The following is an 18,394-nucleotide window of genomic DNA, read 5'->3' on the forward strand; positions in this document are numbered from 1 at the left end:
CCATTTGAGGCAACATTTCAGAGTGAGTTGGGCATGAGCTTGCCCAAATTCTCTTTCCACAGAGAATTCCAAGCTGACTGTTTTGTGATCTGACTCAATGTGACAGTCATGTATGTGGTTATGTTGCCAATTAGGACGTGACTATTACCACTCTTAGAGCACTAATGAGTGTTTTGAATATACAAGAGATTACTATTTGGTATTCTTCCAGGGTCATGTGACAAAGTTGGCTACTCACTAATAGAGGAATTTACTGTTTTCTGTAACTCTGTGGCATGCATTATTAAATTCTTGCAACAGCGATCTAAATGATCCTTGAAGGAGTCAGAGCTATTCCAAAATAGCGCAACTATAAGGAAAGGATTCTTGATGCTGAGACATAGCCTCAATTGCCCTTTTCAATGATCCATAATTTATTCACTATGGAAATCTATAAGAATTTCAGAAGTAACAGACTCAAGCTAGTCAATCTACCCTAATTTGTTGTCGCAATCTTAGTTCAATTATATAAAAAGTATAAATCATAGTGCTGAGAACTTTTTACTGCTGTTTCTTCACCGGAGCACCTAATCAATCAGAAAAATCCATATACAGACAAAGGGTTTGAACAGACACTTCACGAAAGAATATTCAACAATTAACAAATCAAGAGCATGTTTAATCTCATTGCTATCTAAAAAATGCAAATTAAAACTATTAGAAAAATTCAAACTAAAATGCCACTACATACCCATCGAACTAACTGAAATTTAAAACTCTGGCAATATCAAGTATTGATGAAGCTATGGGATATCCAGAATAATTACTTGCTGCTGGTAAACATGTAAACTGGTACCACCACTTTAGAAAACAGGCACGATCCAATAAAATTAAAGACTGTCACAATGCAAATATTGTGACCTAACAATCATATTATAAGTTATGTGTTCCAGAGGTATGATTATTTACGTACACCAATGAGAATGTTCACATCACCATCACTTGTAATAGCCCCAAATGGAAATATCCCTGTCAAAACTAGAATAGATAAATAAATCCATTTATCATCATAGAGCTATATAGCATTGAAAATGAACAATCATTAGCTATACTTGAGATCATGGTTGTCTCACTGGGATAAAAAGAGAGCTGTTATCAAGAAGAGACATAATGGGAGCTTGACTTGAATGGTAGCCACCTAGGTTTTTATTTGTTATAAGCATACACACACACACACACACACACACACGCACACACACACACACACACACACTTTATTCATTCTCCATTAAGTTATGATTCGCAGTTAAAAATACAACGCTAAAAGAAAACCAGTATTCAACAAGAGTCTTAAGTAGAAAGAAATAACAGTTTGTTTTTCTGAAGACTATCCAAAAGTTTGAAATGTAATCTAAACAAATCTCTGTAGCCAGTTAGGAATCTACTTTTCATTCATCTATTTCACTCCTTCTTGGAGCTGTTTATATTGTCTATCTAGTGACTCCTTAGAATAATGAGTTTCACAGACACACATATAAAGGAAAATTGTAAAGGGGACAAAAGAAGAGTTCGGAGAGCTAGGTTCTTTAGGGAGATAAAAAAAAAAAGAAAAGAAAAATTATTACATCCTTCTTCTGCAAGTAGGCAGAGACTTGAGGGTAGAGGATCCTCATCAAACTGTGTGTTTCTCTGATGAGCTCTTGTTATGGTAATTATTATCACTCCAGAGATGTTGATAATTATATTTAGACAGTTTTTAAAGCAATATTGTATAATATTTTCCCCCATTAAACAGCAGCATCAGAGCTGATGAATACTCAGTCAGATGAAATGCAGGGCTCCTGGTTTGTCTACAAAGTGTTCACATCAACCGTGTAAGTGAGTTTTATAATGTATACATTATATTAAGGGGGAAACACACTCTTTTGGAAAGGACCGATTCTTGGCGCGTAATCAGTTCCCATTGAATTTAAATGACTTTTGGTCCTACACCAATGCTGATAAAATACTTTCAAATGTACAGAATATTAACCAAATGTTTATATTAAACAACTCCTTTCAGGTGAAAATGCGCTCGGCCAAGCGTAGCTCCCTGGAGCAAGTTAGTGAATATTAATGTTCAGCAGATCATAAGAAGCTACAAGTCCTCCGATGTAGGAGGCTGTGGGGAGATAAAAAATAAAAATAAAAAAAATAAAAAGCAAGGTTGGTGGATGGGCCCTGCCAGGGGAAGGTACAATCACATTGGACATAACCTCATTGAGATGGAAATGGAGTTTCAAATACATGTAACTGGGGCTGCCAGGAACTAGGAGGCAGACGCAGGCTAGGGAGGAAAAGCACCTGGCTCTCTGTCTCTGTTCCAAACTCAAGTACGCTGCAGACCTCTGATGCCCTCAGACCTGCCCAGCACCCCACCAACAGAGAGATTTACAGGACATGCTTCATAATTAATACCAGCCAATTGCCAGTTAATCATGGGCCCTGGTTTGGGGTAAGTGAAGTCTGCTTATCACCAGAAGCATTCGGACTTATATTAAGTATTACAGTATTTTAAATCTGCCAAAGCACACAGGCCATTTCCAATTATCATTGTTTATCTGTAGGTTTCAGGAAATCATATAAACACAGAGCTCACAGTACATATACACATATTTCAGGGTGAAGACAGCTTTTATCAACCAGACTAGAGGTCAAAATGAACATTCTTCGTGTATCTCATGAAGAGGAGAAAGCCAGACAGGGCTATATAAGATCCACAGGGAATGCCCAGCGCTGACTAGAATGACGGTTGGGACGGTCAGCTAGATGCCCACGCTCCCCCTCCCCCGAGATTTCTGTTTCTTTGTCCATAAAATAAAGCTATCAACATGAAGTTCTCTGAGCAGCTTGGAAGACTCATACTATATAAGTATATAGCATTATTTTAAATTTCTTTTTTAGAAAGAGAGAGAAAAATTCCCAGTAGAGTACAGTCATGTTGCAATGTTTATTCCCCCCCTCAATTTCTTTAACCCATCAGATACTGGGCATGCATGTACACACCCAAGTCACTGGGACAAGGATTCCAACAGAGCAGTCAGCCATGTGGGATCTAGCTCCATATACGTAGCACTTAAGCACTGAGTGACTGGGCCAGCCTGGTATTTTTTTAATCTAGTGTTAATAATGCTTTAGAATTCAATATGTATTCAATTTCTTTTGGTACAATTATAATTCGTTCATTTTAGTAGCTACTTATAAAATTCATAAGACTAATTATCTTCATATTTACTGAGGTTCAGAATGAATAATAGTAAAGGGAAACGGATGTCATAATTCCATTTTACAGATGAAAGTTTTCAGCCTTGTCTTAACCTGTCATTGCATTGCCAATAGAAATACCTAAGACTGAGTGATTGATAAAGAAATAGAAGTTTATTTGACTCATGATTCTGGAATCTAAAAAGTCCAAAGGCGGACATCAAGGTAGCCTACAACATGGTCAACAGATACACGCATGTGCAAAGAAAGAAATATAGGCAGCATTCTTTTATAAAAACTCACTGTCTTGAGAACTAATTCTTTTTCATGAGAACTAGAACTCACCCAGTTCTCTTACAAGACAGCATTAGTCCATTCATGAGACAGGTGCCACCATGATCCAATCACCATGACTTCATTGCTGCCTACTGAGACTAAATTCCAAAACAAGAACCTGCAGAGGACAAACTAGTATCAAACCATAACAGGCCTGAAAAATCTCTCCCTAGAAGATTTTTGTATCTATTTCATGGCCTTGGGAATTACTTTCCTCTAAATTATCCTAAAATATTGACTGAATTTTGAACACTATTTTCAGGAAAATCAGAGTATAGAATTTTTTCTAAAATTCAATTCAAGCCTGTCTTTCAAGTGTGGTATCTTACATTTATGAAGACTCACAAGCTGGCAGTTTTGCAAGCCATAGGAGGCTGTCACCAAGTAGCCAGGCTTGGCAGAAAAAGTGAATGATGGGGCCTGAAAAGCATAAGTGACTAGCTCAAAATTAACACAGCTAGTGCTCAAGCCAAGATTACAATCCCCATTCAAGTGTCTCTCCTACCAAGTTAAATCCCCTTTAGGCATGTTGTCAGTCACAGATTTATTAAGTATCCACTATGCCTTTACCCCTCTGCTTGGTTGCAAGTTAGACAAGACCACCTTCAACAAATATTGATTGAGTAGTAACATGAAAGTTAGGAAGAAAAACAAATAAGTATGTGATTCTTCCAGAGTTTACAATAGGTAGAGAAGAAATAGTAGATGTTTCATACTGATAGTTCAAATCCCTATATGACATAATACAAGCACTGTCACAGGTCAAATGCAATCTAACCTTCTGAGAGTAGATCAGTGAGTGGTTCCCAATTTATGGTGTGTCAAATAATCCCACAAGATGAGCCAAGGTATTGAGTTGTCAGAAAAGTAATGACGTATTTTTCTATGCAAAAATGCGTCATGACTTTTCCAGTGACCCAATATATGTGAATAAATAAATAAAGTTTCTTTGAAAAATAAGTTTGGGGCATGCTGCACGTTATAGAGTCATAAAACACAAACACGTTTAAGTTTTCTAAGATGTCTCACAGTAAAGGAACCTACTGAATTGCATTTCTCAGCTTCATGTAGTCATAGAACATTTTTCAAGGCTTTCAGCAGCCTTAGTTTTTTTCTATCTCATCTATGGAATCCTAAACTGCAGCTACACTTGTAACTACTCTAATACCACATGCTCAAAGTCCCAGTTTGTTTGTTTGTTTGTTTATTTATTTATTTATTTATTTTTTAGGTTTTTACCATAGAGCACATGCACTTGCCAGAGGGAGACAGAGCCCGGGAAAGTGAAAAATCCTCATGCCACAATCCCTTCTCCTCCATTCTCCTTCTGGGATTTTTGGGCATACACTCATATACACCCAGTGTGATTCTTAAGCTGCCAACTCCAGGACTGGAACCGTAATTGGTCATGTGGGGATTCAGTTCCTTGACCACCATGCCACCTGCTGGCCCCCATCCTGTCATTTTTTTAAGCCCTGCCTCTCAAATATACAGCTTGGCATGTGGTTCCCTGCAATGGTGTATTGAATGAATAAACTGCTTGGTGCCCTAAAGGAGTACAGGGTCATTAAACTATGTTCTCTGTCCTCTAGGAGGGCCTTTCTGAACGTCACTATTGATGTGCATCTACCTGGGGATTTTGTTAAAATGAGTTTCTGATTCAGTAAATTTGGGGTAATGCCTGATAATTGTACTTTTCTAGCAATCTTGCAGGTGAAACCATGCTGCCAGCCCCAGAACCATACTTTATATCCACGAGCTGCTAGGAGCTCTCAGTCAAGCAAGAGGTAGACACTATGAAAGGATGCAATCCTTGTCACCACAGACCAAGAACACAGTACAATGGGAAGAGCAGGGAGGACATGATTTACTCTGCTTGGACAGGTAGAGAGTCAGTGAAGGAGTATTTTGCAAATGTCATGGGGAGGTGAATGTTTGCCATGAACTTTGAAGGGTGAGTAGCGTTTTTCCAGGTAGAGGAACAAAGGATAAGCAAACAGCATGAACTAAGGGCCAAGGCAGAGCACAGTGTTTGCACATTCAGGGAAAGGAAAGGCAGGAACATGTAGTCCTTAAGGGGACAAGCAGAAATGGAGGAGACAGTAGGAGTCAACACTCCAGGAGACATTGAAGTGAACTGTGAAAGATACTGCATTTTAAAAGCCCAAACATTTCATGGTGGGATTCCAGAAATGATAAACTAGTAGGAGAGAAATCTTGGTGGGTGGATAGAGGCCTTCAGGCTGCCCTTCCTTCTTCTTCTTCTTCTTCTTTTTTTTTTTTTTTTTTAATTTGACAGAGGGCACTTGTACTCACTAGAGGGAAACAGAAAGAGAGGGAAAATGAGAAAGTATCTCCCTCCCCATGAGGGATGTTCATGCCACAATCTTTTCTCCTTCATTTCTTCCTATTTTTGGAATTTCGAGCATACACATGCATATGTCTGGCATGTCTTTCAAGCCGCCAGGTCCAGAACTTGAACTGTGCAGTCAACCATGTGAGATCCAGCCACCTTAGCCACCATGCCACTGGATAACCCTATGCTGTCCTTTCATTAAGTCATGCAGTCAACCTGGACCCTATCTGCTCCTGGATTCAGTCCTCCATTCAAATTTTAATGGGATGTCAGAGGAGTTTTCAAAGTCTCATGATTGAAAAGTCCCATGATTATGCCTTTTCACCAGATGGAGATTACACTGTTTTTAAGAAGAACCTCAAGCATTCTTGCATAGGTGGCCGCACAAAACTATAAAGCTACAAACATATTTTAGCAGTTATAGACAGAATACTACTGCTTACAGGGTTGTATTTCTCCATTCCGTTTCAGATTTTAGTCCAGCTGTTCTGGGATCTTTTATTTTAGAAACTAGAAAGCCAGGGCTATTAATAGCATCAAGCAGCTAATTTAAATCTGATAATGTGCTGACACTTGGCCACATACTTCAGCACAGATGCTTATGTATACGATATGTATTTATTTCTGTGTAAATGTGTACATGCATGCGTAGAAATACAGCAAATACTATGAAGTTAATACTTAATATTTCACAGGGCCACATGGGAGTTACCTTTTACCTCATAAATAGGATACTTTTTGACATGTAAAAATCATTTAGAAGGTGATTTGAGCCTGGAGTCTCAAGGGTCAAAGTTATTTGAATGTGAGAGGATTACAGGCACATTCAACCCTTCCTCTGCATGAACAATGAGCCTTAGAAAAACACAAAATTCCAGCTGAAGATTTTTTTACTATTTTGATGTACATTATACTGTAGCCCAAATCCCCACTGTTGTTCATACATACCCAACAATTTCCTTTTCCCTGTTTACGTTATTCCCTTTGTAAATTAGGTAAGTGCTTGGGCTTTGGAATTAGCTTCGAATTCAATGTCCAGCTCTACCATTTTCTAGTGGTCTCATTTACAGCGAATTATTTACTAAACTAAGCCTGTGCCCTCACCTGTACAATGGAGATAACTGTATTTCCATCAAAGGACTTTTATGACACTTACATGAAATAATTCAAGTGAACATTTAGTACAATGTGCAAGTCTAATCCATGATGATAGATATCAGAAGGTGATAGCATGGTGGTTAAGATGGCTGGATCCCATATGATCAGCTGCACAGTTCAATTCCAGGACTCAATGGCTCGAAAAACACACCAGGCATGTGTGCATGCAAGCATGCCCAAAATCCTGAGAGGAGAGTGGAGAGAAGAGATTGTGGCATGGTTATCCCCCTTTAGGGGGTAGGGATGCTTTCTCACCTCCTCTTTCTTTCCAGCAAGTGAATATGCCCTGTAGCAAATTTAAAATAAGTAAATAAAGTAAAAACAAGAAGAAATCAGAGCAGAACAGCACTTGCATGAAGAATAGAGCCATGAGTGTTACTTGAAAGAGGGACAAGGAAACTTTCTAAGATGACAGTTTGTATATCTTAACAGAGTGGTGGTTACATAGTATATTTCCCCACCTAATAAATATGAATGTTTATTATAATCTTCTCATCTCCATATCTAAATCCTATTTATTTCTTAAAGTTCATTTCAGACACCATCTCTTCCATGTAGCTGTCACAGAGTCCCTAGTCAGAAGAGATCTTTTTTACTTTGAACTTGTTCTTATTTTTGTTCTTCTAAAATATTTATAGTCTTTTTGATATTATAATCTTTGTATCTATCTCTCCTTTGCATTAGATTCTCAGCACCTTGATGAGGTACTTCTGAGTGATCTTGTAATCTTATATAATACCTAGTAGAAATCTATGCATTCTTTACCCTTTCACTAGATCCTGCAGAAATAGCGAATTCAATGTAACCCTACTTGTAGGATGTGTAAGACTTCCTTGAATCCTATTCCAGGACTTTGATGACATCTAACGTCGTCTCCAAAATTTCCATAATCATGGCTTCCTTTGGGCTTTGGTTAATGCCTCCATGTATGTTGATTATGTTACCTCAATCCAGTCATAAAATTCTGTGCTACTTTTGTATAATTTACCCATGCACACATATTTGTCTTAGACATGTATGTGTGAAATATGCTAGTAAAGACGTGGAGAGCAGGGCTGCAAAGCAGTGGGACTCTTGCCACAGCAATGGCAAGAGTTGCAGACAGAGCCAGTCTGTACTTACACATCCTGCCAGCCACTCTGCTACCAGAAGTTTTACTCTGGCTCTTCAGTTTGTATAGTTCTCAGTTTTCTGTCATCACCTTGTCTTTTCTCTGCCCCTTTTTGTCTATCTTCTCCTGCTTAGGAGCAGAAAAACACACTCCTTTCTTTGTTTCAAGCAGAGAAGTTCAGCCATTATCTTGTTTTTGCTCAAGTCTTAGCAAGTCCCATGTCCTCAGAGTCTCGTCTTAAACCACAATATACTTTTTTAAATTTAACTTTCAGTCATTTATTTATCCCATGAAAGAAAAAGAGCTATAGACAGAGGGACAGGCACCCCCAAAAAGGTGTTCACTCTGCAGTCCATTCCCAGCCTCAGCCGGATCATGGTCACATGCACACATCCAACATGCTCAGGAGGTCCTGGGATACAAACTCAAGATCTTTCCCTTGTGAGTACAGTTGTGTTACTGCTGTGCCAGTGTCTGGTCTTCTGGCACTTATCGATACTATTTTCCCACATCAAGCAACTTTTCCCCAAAATGGAATTCAGGTGACAGTAGTGAAGGTAATTTCATTATTGTTACAGAATGCCCCAAGCAAAGCAAAGAGAATAGGAAGAATGAAATAAAGAAAACCAAAGGGAAAAATGGATGAATTCTTAAAAATAGATCTCAATAGGGGGATAAAGGGTAGAGAACAGGGAAAACTAATGATACGTTTAATTGACACAACTGAAAAGCTATTTGCTGATGATAATGTATATGGTAATATCTTTGTCTTGATTGCTCTGCACTGTATCCATGCTGTATAAAACCATGTTGTACACTGTAAATATGTATAGTGAATAAATGTAAATAATAAATAGCTAGATGATACATATAGATGATAGATAGATAGATGATAGATATAGATGATACCTAGATAGATAGATGATAGATAGATAGATAGATGATAGATAGGTAGATGATAGATATAGATAGATGATAAATATAGATGATATATAGACAGATGATAAATATAGATGATAGATAGATAGATAGATGATAGATAGATAGACAGCTCACAAGGGAATGATGGCCAAGGAATCCCCCTAAACCTCCTACCTTACTGATTGCCAGCAATATTATATAAGTGACACCACTTTAAAGGGAGTTGGGAATCCTGGAGTTAAAAAGAGTTGAGTTGTTACATTGAAAGACCAAAATAGTTACTTTTATCTTGTGGTTTTAAAAACATTCCATCCTAAAACTCTTTTTTTTTTTTTTAAGAGAGGTTTCCGCTATCACCAGACAGACAGAGACACAGAGACAGAAAGTGAGAAATCACCCCCCAGGGGGGTGGTCACACCGCAATCCCTTCTCCTCCATTCTCCTCTCGGGATCTTAGGCATGCACGCACACGCGCCCGGCGTGAGTTTTAAGCCACCGGGTCCGGGACGTGAACCGCGGTCGACTACGTGGGAGTCCAGCAACATACCCATTACACTAACTGCTGGTTCCCATCCATCCCAAAACTCTTACAAATGACTGAAACTTCAGTCAGTCGCACTTTAGGAAGGAAAATACAAAGATATGTCTTTGACATAAAGCATCTGACCAGAACAGGTAGGAAGGAAAAGACAGTTTGGTCATATCCAAGAGGCCTGTAAATTGGGTACAGTAATATGAATGACATACTAGTTATGAGAGAATGTTAATTGGTTAATTATCTACTGTCCACCTAAAACTGAGAATAGGGTGGCCATCCCTGTGGAAGCATCCACTTTTACTGAAAGCTAGCTAGATAAAACTGTGCCTACTCCTGTGTCACTGCCTGGTCTCCTGGCAGTGTAGTCTCTACTCATGTAGTTAATTGTCTAACTCAATCCTTAGTACTGAGAACATGCCATATTCTTGACACTGCATAAAATGTATAATGTAGTCAGAAAATGAGGTAAACTTAAAGACCAGAGGTTTTCAACCTTGAAAGAAATTATATCACCTGACAGTTTTATTTTGTTTTATTTTTTAGTTTTTGCTATAGAGTGCATGTGCTTGTCAGAGAGAGTGATGGGGCTAGGGGTGTGAGAAATTATCACCCAGGGTGGATGACCACGCTGCAATCCCTTCTCCATTCTCCTCTAGGGATTTTTGGGCATGCACTCATGCACAAGTGCTCAGTGAGATTTTCAAGCCACCAGGTCCAGGACTTGAACCTTGGAGTTAGCCATGTGGGATCCAGCCACATGGTGGCCTCCTGCTGGCCCCACCTGGGGAGTTCTGATAACCTTGATTCCCAAGCCACAACTCAGATCAATTCTTCAGAAACTGGAGGTGATACCTACCCATAAGTAGTTTTTTAATGTTACCCACGACTAAGGGGGGAAAAAATCCCAAACTTAGAAATAAGTTAAAAAGTGACTAAACTAAAAACTACCAGCTGATGCCATAGCAATAGTATAATGCTCTATGATGCTGGACCCCATGGGAGGGTCCAAGATTCATGTCCCAACACTTCCCTATAAATGCTGGACATGCATGTTTCTATTATCTGGAGTAGTTCAGGCTAAGGGTGGATAACAGCATGAAGACCCTGTTGGGGGGGGGTCTCGCTCTTTCTCTCTGTCTCTCTCTCTCTCTGTTTCTCTCTCTCTCTCTCTCTCTCTCTCTCTCTCTCTCTCTCATAGAATAAATAAATTGAAAAAGGATGACTACCTAGTCTTTCAATGTCATGCTGGAGCATTGTCTAACAGGCCCACCAGAGACAATCTAATGTACCTTCATTTAATTTTCTATTTACTAGTATATTTTACAACTCTGTAAAAGTAGATGCTGTCTTATAGAACGCTGTTTCTCAAACTTTGGTGTATAACAGAATTATCTAGAAAGCTGATAAAGAATGCAGAGGTCCATGCTTATTAAGTAGAAGATGGCTTGGGTTTCTATAATTTTAACAAGTTCTAGGTAACTCTGATGCATGTCCAAGTTTGACAACCGCTGTTGTTAAAGTCTGAGAGCAAGGCAGTAAATTCTGACTCAATAACAATACAAATATGTTTTCTTCCTCAGGAGACATGCTAATAATTTCTGTCTAGTTCCAAGATTACAGGATTTTTGCCCTACAGAACATTAATCAGTTTTGTATCTAACCTAGAAATTTTATTACAACATTCTTTCAGGACCTATATCTACTTGGTCTTTGCAATTCTCTTTGAACCAGTTTAAACTCATCCTGCTGATTCTCTCATTAAATGAATCAAATCTTTGGCAAGTACTCACTATATATTTGTATGAGAGTCAAGTTTTCAACTTTTGAAAATTATACTTTAACACTGGGTGATACCAATGTGCATCCAAGATGGAAATTCACTGAAGTAGGAAGAAGCCAAAACCCTGGAGGCATCTGAAGGGGGACAACCATTTTCTCTCTCTTTTTTTAAACGTTATTAATTTATTTTATTTAAATTTGACCAGAGACAGACAGAGAAAGTGAGAAAGCAAGCCACCAGGTCCAGGACTTGAATCATGGCCAGTCATGTGGGAGGCCTGCACCCTTAACCACCATGCCAACTGCCAGCCCCAGGGGAACAACCATTTTTCTCCATCTCAGGTAGAATAATTGTTCTTGAAAGCATTTTATGAGTTGCACCTGATAATAATAAAAATTAATATTTACTGAGTGTAAATATTATTTACCATTGCCAAACACTACTCTAAGAGCTTTGCACACATCCTTAACTTCTTTAATCATCATAGAATCCTCTAAGATAGGTGTTCTCATCTTTGTCTCAATTTTATAGGTGAGAAAATTGAGACACAAAAAGATTAAGCAACTTGTCTATATTCACATAACTGATTAATGACAGAGTGTGAATTCACAACTGGTAAGTAATGCCTATGTCCCTTCATGCCTAAGGCATGCCACTATTCATAAATTAGGGAAAACAGCCAGCAGGTGGTGTAGTGTTTAGGAGCTGAATTCTCACATGACCAACCATGGTTCAAGTCCTGGACCAGGAGGCTTGAAACTCACACTGGGCGCATGTGCATGCTTGCCCAAAATCCCAGGAGGAGAATGGAGGAGAAGGAATTGTGGTGTAGCAATCCCCCTGACACTCTCAGAGGGTGATTTCTTGCTTTCTCTCTGTCCCTCCAGGGAGCACGTGTGCCCTATAGCAAAAACTTCTCTCTTAAAAAAAAAAAAAAGAAGAAAGAAAGAAATGAGGGGGCTCCCCTTAAGAATTGTTTACCCAGATTCATGGAAACCTCTATCTGGATATCTGAATCATTAAAAAAAAAATCAAGGCAAGCCAAAAATTCCTACTCTTAGAGTTGTGTTCTTTGGCAGGGTTGTAACATATCTACTTATTCTTTACCCAATCCCCACATTAGGAATCATCTTCATTAGGGCAGGTGACTAACAATCTCAACATGAGAATTTTGTAAATCAGTTAGACTGAAGGCCTAATAAAAAACCTTGATTTGTATCCAAGAGGAGACATTTAACATTGTGTAGAAACTTGAAACCCTTGTCATGTAGTTCTGTGGATTCCCTAAGTGCAAAAATAAAAACATGAAAATAAAAGGGAGAAATATTTTAAATTTCCTCCTAATTTAAACTCATACCCAAATCGACATTTGGGCAGGTCCATCAAAAAGCACTTGGTGAGAAATCATCTGTGCACTAAGTGCTTTTTATACCATGAGCAAAGGTCTGAATTGTAAGTAATATTGGCAAGAACAAGCTATAAGTTAAGATGCAAATCCAAATCGAGTGTGCAGTGTTCTGGCTTCAAGCCTGGTAATTGAATTTCCAGTTTATTATCCTTAATGTTTTTTAATGTGAGTTTGCAATTCAAGGCAAAATGGAAAGCTGCTTCTCCAAATCTTTCCCCTGAAGCACTTCCAGGAACAATTTCTTTTCAGAGTCAAGAAATGGTTTGGGGTCAGGAGTGCAGTTTAACTTTTTCAAACATGAGAAAAGTCTGTTCTAGGGATGTGCTAAACCATGAGCCCCTTGAAGGAAATTGTTCTGGAGGCCACGGATTCTGGAGTCCACACCTGGCACCAGAGCTTCTTATGGAAATGGGAAAGGTAAATATTGTAAGCTGGTTAAAAAGCCGTATCTCAGCTGGGAGTTCCAAGGGACATGGCATTGACATTCAGGGTCATAGATCATTGATAGGAATGTGTTTCGTGTGAAGCCTACTGCTTCAACATATTTGCTTGATATAACTAATCATTTGAGCCTTTTCGCTGTAGCACACAGACCATCCTAGGAACACATACTCCTATTTCTTTTTCCTAAAACTAGCCCTTGAAACAAGACTGAGGACTCAATCACCTTGAAATAATTTTTCTCATGAAGAAAGAGATTCAAAAGAGTGAGCTAACTTATTATGATAGTAATAATAACAAAAACAATAACTATAATCATAACTTAATGAGGGTTTACCATGTTGAAAGCTGCATGCAGTTTTATGCATTATTTATTATTCATTACTATTATGCATTATTTATTAATACTTTAACTCTTATAATAGGCTTATAAGGTGGGTCATAGCTCCCAATTTCATATAGAGAAATTGAGGTTCGGAGAGTCTAAGTAATTTTCCCAAGGCACTACAACTAGAGTGGATTTGAAAATCCAAATATGTCTGCTGTGAAGCTCATGCTCTTCATTACTAGACTAAGGGCTGTATGCTATTGGACTATATGCTTTTCTCTTTCTTGAACATTATTTAAGTGTGTGTGTATGTGTACACATGCTACATGTGTGTGTGCAAAGAATGAGGAAGAAAGCAAAAGAATTCCAAAAGTCCATTGTCCATATAGTCACACGGCATGAGAACACAAGCATAGAATAGTATAAGAAGAAACTTAAAACTTTTCCCCAAGTTCTGTCCCCAGAGATAACCACTTACATATTTCCATAAATGTCCTAGTGGGAAAAAGTGCTCTGTATTGACTAGTGAAATGTATAAATATTCTTTCTCTTTAATTCATAGGACCACCTTGCTTTTTATTCACATATTATATCTTGGTGTTCTTTCCATCATTTAGTACTTTGTTACTTTAGTTTACTAACTCTCAAATATATTCACTTAGATCATATCATTTTTTGTAATTAAAAATTTAAGTACAAAAAACATTCTTATGCATATTTTTTGGCAAAGGAATACATGCATTTTAAAGTGTTTTGTGGGGACCAGCTCCATGGTCTGGTGAAAGCCAGATCCCATATGACCAACCACACATTTAAATCCCAGCCTCAGCAGCTTGAGAAACACAATGAGCATATGTGTGTATATGTGCCCCAAACCCCAAAAGGGTGGAGAAACAGAAGAGAAGGGATTGTGGGAAGCATCCATTGGAGGGTGCTTTCTCACCCTCCCTCTCTGTACAGAGAAAGACAGAACACCCTTTGGCAATTGAATTAATTTATTATTTTTTAATTAAAAATTTTCTGTAGATATTTCCTGTAAAGAGGATGCATTAATCCGTTATCCCACTAATAGACCACGGGTAGTATTCTTTCCTGTTTCTACATACTTTCGTATCCGTATCACTTGGTTCTCACACCAATGTTATAAAGTAGGCAGTGTACAGATGCCATCCCTGCTTCTAGCATGAATCAAGGACAAAACTCAGATGTTCTGAGTCTAAGCACCAAATCCTTGCTTTGAGTAAATTATACCTTAAAGTTGCAAAGATAAATAAAAGGTAAATATCCCTTTTTATAACTTTGACAGATGAATAGAGCAAATGCAACTAGGGTTTTGTGGTTCAGAGTTCTGGGAGAAGGGCTATAAACAATTTTGGAACTCACAACAATACCACTTATTTAAAGTTTGGGATTGAGCCATGACCTTCTATTGTTCAAAGGCATTTTCCTTTGTAATAAATCCATGGAAAGAAAAATGACTTGAAACTTGTATTTATTAAAAAGCCCAAAGGCACTTGAACATCAATTTACATTTTTCTTTTTTATGGAAAAAAAGTAGTAAAGTGTAAATGAATGTCAAACATGTGGCTTACATTTCCTTTAAGATGCATGTGGGCTTTAAAAACTAATAAAAATACTTCAGAAGAAACATTCCACAATATAGTAAGTTTGATATGTGTAGGACTTTGGGAGCAAGTTGACATGGCAGGTTGGGCCATGTAGAGTCTTGCAGAGAAAAATGTAGGAAGAGATCCTCTAGCTCCCTCATATGATATTTCAGAAAGAATATTTCATCTCTATGAACACCTGTGTAGACCCATGACCTGAGAGAATATGGTATACTCCAAAGTTAAGAAACCCTTTATTATTACTCCCCATTTAATGAACAGTTGTTCTGTATAGTTAATCAGAGAGGTGAAGACAAGTAAGAGACAAACTTTGCCCTCAAGAAGTTGAGTTCTAGGACCAGCTGGTGGCATGGTGGTTTAAGTTGCTGGACTCCTGCATGGCTGACCACAATTTGAGTCGTGGCCTTGGCGGCTTATTTCTTACTTTCTCTCTCTGTCTCTCTGGTCAAATTGAAAATAATGATATAAATAAATAAATAAATCTTTTTTTAAAAAGTTGAATTCCTAGTGAGAAAACCAGATGTAGAAAGAGAATAATCGAATATTAATGATGGGATATGATGCAGTGTGTCAGGACAGTACAAAGAGGGACAAAGAAGAAAGAAAAAGAAAGACTTCCTAATAGAGGAGACATTTATTCAGAATCCTGGAAAATAAGTGGGAGCAGCTGAAGAGTATGCTAAGGACATTACAGCACAGAAGGTCTAATGTACATCGGCAGAGGTGTGGGAATCTTGGCTTTACAGGAAATACTGATAGCTTAACTGAAATATAGAATGAACTGTGGAGAGAAAAGTCAATGAGAAGGCTAGAGAGGCAACCAGGAGCCAGTCCATGTTAAGATATTTGAACTTTATTGGGAAGATCCTGTAAAGGGTTTTCAGAATATTCTGTATTTTAGGAAGATTGTTCTCAAGGCCGGAGAGTGGAGCTGAGAGTGAATGGATTATAGCATTGGGATCCTCAAGGGGGTACTATCTCTCTGCCTGCCTCTCTTGCTTATGGAAAAAAATAGTGAACTTTTTTTTAAAAAACCATGGGTCGGTGCTTGCTTTAGCAGCACATATTCTAAAACTGGAATGATATAGAGAATATTAGCATGGCCCCTGTGCAAGGATGACACACAAATTCGTGAGACATTGCTTATTTTTAACACAGGGGGAAAAACATGGGTGGGAAACAGACGAGATAAGGGAAGTTCTGGGGACAAAGAGATCAGTTAGGATGCAACTGCTGAGAAGTCATGAGACATGCTGAAGACTCAGACTACGGGGTTAGCAGTAGGGGCAGAGATAAGTGGATGGATTCAAAAAGTTAATGACGTGATGCTCAGGTATGGCCAGGAAAAAAGAACAGTAGTGTGACCCCTAATTTTTAACTTAACCTTGAAAGTTTAACCTCAGAAATGGACACTTTGGTATCATTTAGATAACAGACAATGCAGCCTGTTGATAAGGACACTGACTTTTATTCATTCAATTTGTCTCTAAACATGAATAGAAGGCAATAGGAATGAGGTATATTGGTGACTATCTACATAAAAGTTAAGGGAATCTGATAACCAGCTAACTGCTGGTCCCACTATTGCTATTGTTTTAATCAGCCATAGGTTGTGGTGGAATCAGACATTAAGATGCATACAATAGGGACCAGCAGTTGGTGTAATGGCTATGTCACTGAACTCCCCTGTAGTCAAACATGCTTTGAGTCCCAGACCTGGTGGCTTAAACTCATGCCAGGTGTGTGTGTGTGCTTGCCCAAAATCCCGAGAGGAGAATGGGGGAGAAGGAATTGCAGCATGGCCAGCCCCCTGGGGGTGGATGATTTCTCGCTTTCTATCTCTCTGTCTCTGTCTTTCTGACAAGCACACACTCCCTATAGCAAAAACATCTCTCAAAAAAAAAAAAGATGCAAACAATAAAGGTCTGTCCCCAAGAATGTCACATCTGGTCAGACAATGTAGAGGGTGAAGAGACCTCAGAGTGGGACAGAGCATCCACTAAGGATGAATCTAAGGACAAAGATAAGCATAGATGTAAGACAGGTTTAAGAACAGATACAGGCCTAATGGTGATGTCTCTGGAATCCCATGTAGTAGACCGTGGTTTGAGTCCTGGACCCAGTGGCTTAAAACTTACACTGGGCACATGTGTGTGGGAGCCCAAAATCCTGAGAGGAGAATAGAGAAGGATTGCAGCATGCCCATCCCCCTAGGGGTGATTACTCGCTTCTGTCTCTCCATCTCTCTGGTGAGCAAACACACCCTACAGCAGCTAAATAAATAAATAAATAAATAAATAAATAAATAAATAAATAAATAAATAAAAGACTAGATATGGAACAGATCTAAGGACAGAACCAAAGACAGAGCTTGACTCTGTCACACATTGACTACAAGAACACCAGTTTCCTCCTGTTAAAAGGAAGATTTTTCTTAGTTATTACCTTCTGGAACTCTGAAACATAGTATGGGTCATCAGAAAAGTCATGACATATTTTATGCATCATGACTTTTCTGATGACCCAGTAAATCTGCAATAAGGAGTATTTATTTTACTGCCTGTTTTTATTATTTTCACACATAAAATGAATCATGTAAGAAGACAGTGTTGATGATACTCTTTCTACCCCCTCCTCAGTAGATTTGCCTTTACACCGGTGATCCCAAGAAATGAGAGAATAGTTCGTTCACAGTCCCTGCCTGTGTGGCCCCACAATCTCTGCTCAGTCCATAAGTACCTCCATTTTGTGGTCACAGAGGCATTCCTCATGGTGATACAGAGGGGTACGGAGGATAAGGGCCAAGCAACATGACTCTGGACACAGAAGTTGGTCTCTGAGTTCTCATTCACTAATTTAAATGTTCACATGCTTTATAAGATCAACATCCTTCTTTTCTTTCTCCTCTCCTTTAACCCTACCTAGATTTTCTTCAGCTCATTTGTGGGCCCTTTAGGGTGCCATCCCACAGTGCTGCCTATGCGCATGCACCAATGAAAACATGATAGCATGAAGTCAGGTTCTCATAATATGGAAAGTGTTTTAGACTTTTGGACAGCCTTGCTTGGCACTTGAGCAGTCATTTTTGGTGACAGTCTTATGTTTGTTGACTTCTTTAAAATATGTGCAAGTTGTATCCTATTTTTGTAATAAAGTCTTTGCAAGAA

General features: G+C 38.6%; 1 non-coding gene across 1 annotated transcript; it reads left to right on the forward strand.

Annotated features, from left to right (window-relative positions):
• The first annotated feature begins 16,271 nt into the window (after positions 1–16,271).
• Positions 16,272–16,378, forward strand: LOC114009252 (U6 spliceosomal RNA). Its single transcript, XR_003550701.1, has one exon. It is a non-coding gene; the product is annotated as a U6 spliceosomal RNA (small nuclear RNA).
• The last annotated feature ends 2,016 nt before the right edge of the window (positions 16,379–18,394 follow it).

The sequence above is a fragment of the Tupaia chinensis genome, unplaced genomic scaffold, assembly GCF_000334495.1.
Source record: "Tupaia chinensis unplaced genomic scaffold, TupChi_1.0 Scaffold000499_1, whole genome shotgun sequence".
Taxonomy (NCBI): domain Eukaryota; kingdom Metazoa; phylum Chordata; class Mammalia; order Scandentia; family Tupaiidae; genus Tupaia; species Tupaia belangeri.